This window comes from Polyodon spathula, chromosome 18 (assembly GCF_017654505.1).
Source record: "Polyodon spathula isolate WHYD16114869_AA chromosome 18, ASM1765450v1, whole genome shotgun sequence".
Lineage (NCBI taxonomy): Eukaryota > Metazoa > Chordata > Actinopteri > Acipenseriformes > Polyodontidae > Polyodon > Polyodon spathula.
This window is the reverse complement of record NC_054551.1, coordinates 13,026,459-13,031,291: the sequence shown is the minus strand read 5'-3', so window position 1 is coordinate 13,031,291 and position 4,833 is coordinate 13,026,459. Positions and strand designations below refer to the sequence as shown.

Genomic DNA, 4,833 nt, shown 5'->3' with positions numbered 1-4,833 from the left:
GACAATGATCCAAAACATACAAGCAAGTCTACATCAGAATGGTTAAGAACAAGAAATTTAAAGTTTTGGAATGGCCTAGTCAATGTCCAGACCTAAACTCCATTGAGATGTTGTGGCAGGACCTGAAACTACCAGTTTATGCTCAAAAACCCACAAATGTCAGTGAGTTGAAGCAGTTCTGCATGAAGGAGTGGGCCAAAATTCCTCCACGGCGCTGTGAGAGACTGATCAATAACTACAGGAAGAATTTGGTTGCAGTTATTTCTGCTAAAGGTGACATAACCAGTTATTGAGTCTAAGGGGGCAATTATTTTTTCACACAGGGGCATTGGGTGTTGCATAACTTTCTTTAATAAATAAATTAAATAAGTATCAAAATTTTGTGTTATTTGTTCACTCAGGGTCCCTTTTATCTAATATTAGATTTTGGTTGAAGATCTGATAACATTCAGTGTCAAAAATATGCAGAAAACCAGACAGGGGGCAAATACTTTTTCACGGTACTGTATACATATATATTATCAAACATTTTGATGCTTCTGTATTTCCTTCTGTGGAAGGGGTGTGGGTAATTCACTGACCAGGAGACAGACAGGTGTAATTTTAAAACCACACAGGTGCCCAGTTTTATTTCAGGGGCGCGTTGGGTTTCTTTAGCCTTTAGCCTGGCTGGGAGTGTGAGTGTAGTTAGTAGTAGTGAGTAGCAGTGAGTAGTGAAGTGAGTAGAGTAGTAGTGTGCCACAGGGGGGTTGGTGGTGGAGTGAATGGGGATAGTGATCTAGGTGGTAATGACTATGTGGGGTAGGGGGTGTGTGGAATGAGTGGGGATGGTGATCTGAATGGTAGTGACCATGTGGGGGTTGGGTTGGTGGCGTGAATGGGGATGGTGAGCTGGTTGGTAATGACCATGTGGGAGGGTGGGGGTGTTGATCTAGGTGGTAGTGATCATGTGCAGGTGGGGGTGGTGGAGTGAGTGGGTATGGTGAGCTGGGTAGTAGTGTAACACTAGTCATTAAATTTGGCTCAGAAAAAAAAAAAAGAAATGGGCTCAGGACTGCCCCTCCCAGAAAAAAGGCTTAGCTCAGGTACAGTTGAGTCCTTTTCACGCCCCCTGCCATGCAATAGCTAACCTCAGCCCCATCTAATGTCTTGGGGAAGGACACATGCCCAGGATTGGTGGACCCGGACAGGCAATTTTCAGGAATTTGCTGAAATTAAGATATTGTGGCTTGAAATGACCATTTATCAACACTCAAAAGTTGCCAAGTGTTTATGGGTTTAGGGATTTAATTGAATCTGCTTATGAGGTGTTTTTCTCATATAGAAAAGCAACTTTGTTTTTAATAAAAATAGACATTATACTTCTGTATCCAGTAATAAGGGTGTGTCTGGGGTGTGGGGAGGGTGTATGAAATTAAAGGTTGAAAAAGATAAAACTAAACATATAATATTGGAATGATATTTCAGACAAAATATTTTACCAAACATTTTTTATCTCAACACCTCACTTCCAAGTAGAAAAATTCAAAATTTATGCATGTTGAAAAAAACAATTGTTTTTTTGTAATAAGAAAATGTAAACAATTAGTTTTTAATTACATTTGCACTACCCTGAAGTATTGCTGTATTTTTTCAAATAAAAATAAAAAAAGTATTTGTGTATGTTTTTTTGTGTATCGCAAGCACGCTACATTCAATTCTCTTCCCAAACATTTGTTTTGTTTTTCTTTAGTCTTGTACTCATTCTCCTCACGTCTCTCAGACCTCTTTCAGTAAGACTCAACAAAGTTGCTCCGCACGCTGCAGACAGAAGCTCGAGCCAAACCTGAACTGCCCGAAAAGCTGGTGTGCACATGCATTCAAGGAGATACTGAAACACTTCAACCAGTACATGTTTGGAGCATATTCCTTCCAATATATTAATGGACCATCAGTACTTAGCTATTGACGCATCTCTCTTAATCTTTACCCTGGCCTCCACCAATTGCCTTTTCCTTGATATACATTAAGTCACTGTGGACACTCTGGTGCTATGCAAAAGGCGCTACAATTTCATATGCATCGTCATCCTTGAGCTTCTTGTTCTTGATGGACTTTCTGTGCAGAATGTCATAGTACTGCAGCCATACCTTTCTGTGCATGTCCAGGCTCATTTCGTTTGGCAGCTTGTACATGCTGAACAGGGTCTGAAACATCTTGTCCACATTGATGTTTCTCTTGGCTGAAATTTCAAAGTAGGCGCAGGAGCTGTCCCCCACAATGAGCTGCTCAATTTTCCTGGGCTGCATCTCGTGGCAGAAATCCACGTCCCCCTTGTTTCCACAGACCACTAAGGGCACGTCCTTGTTCTCCTTGGTTTTGTTTTTCAGGCGGGACTTGGTTTCGAATATCTGTTGCTTTAGCCACTGGACCTCCTCGAAGGAGTCCTTGCAGTCAAGACTGAATACCAGAATGAAGATATCACCTGCGAAAACAGCAGAGCAAAATTGAGTAAAACTGTTGAAACAAAACATAAGCAACAACACAGCACTTTTAGTTTCTCTGGAACCCAAATTACCTACGGATAAGCATGCAAACATTGAACCTTAATATGCCTAATATATTAATGCAACACCCCATACAAATTTAAGCAATGAATCAATTTTCTTTTTTAAAACATGCTCATTTATTTGAATGGCAAAACTTGTTAAAAACTAAATTTACCTGTAAGTATGGATAGCCGTCTCATAGCAGGGAATGGGTGGTTTCCTGAGGTGTCCAAAATATCCAGCTAATACACTTCTCCCCTGATGCTGTAAAACTTTCTGTGAAAATCCTCAATAGTTGGGGTGCACTGGTAATCAAACATTCCATTCAAAAATCTGGCAGTTTTTCTGACCTTTGTGGAACCCAAATGACCAATTACCATCCTGTAGCAGTTCTGGGCTGTGATTCAAAATCATTCTCGGAGTGATATTCTCTTTATCATTGTTGTACAGCTCCCAAACTGAGCTTCCTGCAACGAGGTGTACTGTCTGTGGCTAGCTGCTCTTAGTTCAGCACCGGTGCTGTTATCATCTGGTGGCAGGAGCAGGCTGTTCTTTTATAGTAGACCTTTCCCCCCCAAAAACATCACCAACGACGCAGCCTTGTGTACAAGGTTGTGAAAAGAAATTAACAGGTGCCCGTTTTTGTGTCAGTGTGTGAGACTGGGAACATGAAAACTGGACGAGAATGTGAAATGTGAAAACAGCAAACACACTTGGAGATAAACCGAGATTTTTTTTTTTTTTTTAACAATTAACCATTAAACCATTAAAAAGACTTTTTCAATGAGTGGTTCTGTTTGAGTTGAACATTAAGGTACAGTACTTGTCATTTTCAATAATTAAACAAGTAACTGTAAACATCTGTTTTAAATAATTAAATACTCTTTTCAGAGTATTTTTTCACAACATTGGTTGTGCATTAATTTGTAACGGATATAGTAAAATGCATCTGATGTCCGAAGAGGTTAATTTAAGGCTTTTTTATTTTAATTTTTTTTAAAAGCACGACTTAAAAAATATACAAGTCATACCTATTATTATTAAGCACATATGTAATTCTAGAATGACTTATAATGTAATTTTAATCTGCATGGTAATATAGGGTAATCAACTGTTGAAATGCATGCACAAAATCGTAGTTTCTTTAAAAAAAAAGGGTAATGGGAAATTTATTGCATTGTATTGTAGTATAATTATCAATGTTCCATGAAAATACATTAATTAATAATAATATATATTATATATATATACACATACATACATACATACAGTGGCTTGCAAAAGTATTCAGACCCCTGACCAATTCTCTCATATTACTGAATTACAAATGGTACATTGAAATTTCATTCTGTTTGATATTTTATTTTAAAACACTGAAACTCAGAATCAATTATTGTAAGGTGATATTGGTTTTATGTTGGGAAATATTTTTAAGAAAAATAAAAAAAAACTGAAATATCTTGCTTACATAAGTATTCAACCCCCACACATTACTATTTGGTAGAGCCACCTTTTGCAGCCATAACAGCTTTAAGTCTTTTGGGGTAAGTATGTACCAGCTTTCAACACAGTGTCAGAGTGATTTTGGCCCATTCTTCTTGGAAGATTTGCTCCAGGTTGTTCAGGTTGGTTGGCGATGCTTGTGGACCGCAAATTTCAAATAATGCCACAGATTCTCAGTGGGATCGAGATCAGGACTTTGACTGGGCCACTGTAGGACATTTTTGTTCTTGAGCCACTGCAATGTTGCTTTGGCCTTGTGCTTGGGATCATTGTCCTGCTGAAAGGTGAATTTCCTCCCAAGCTTCAGTTTTTTAGTGGACTGAAGCAGATTCTCTTGCCCTTTTCCCACATTGCAGCTGGGTCACTCTCATGCTTTCTGGCAAAATCCAGATGTGCTTTCAGATAGTACTTTTTGAGTAACGGCTTCTTTCTTGCCACCCTCCCATTCAGGCCAGTGCTATGCAGAGCTCTTGATATGGTTGACTGGTGCACCATTACTCCACTCCCAGCCATTGAACTCTGTAGCTCCTTCAAAGTGATTGTTGGCCTCTGTGGCTTCTCTCACAAGTCTCCTTCTTGTTTGAGCGCTGAGTTTTGAGGGACGGCCTTTTTTTGCAGTGCCTGGGTGGTGTGATGCAGCTCCCACTTCCTGATTATTGATCCAACTGTGCTCACTGGGATATCCAAACACTTGGATATTATTTTGTACCCCTTCCCTAATCTACGCATTTGTATTACTTTATCTCTAACTTCTGTAGAATGCTCTTTGGTCTTCATTTTCTTTCAGATTCACAGCCTTACC

The 4,833-nt window shown here is 39.2% G+C and overlaps 1 pseudogene; it reads right to left on the bottom strand.

The window, feature by feature from the left end:
* Positions 1-1,937: 1,937 nt before the first annotated feature.
* On the bottom strand, positions 1,938-3,053 carry LOC121330515 (annotated as a pseudogene).
* Positions 3,054-4,833: the final 1,780 nt, after the last annotated feature.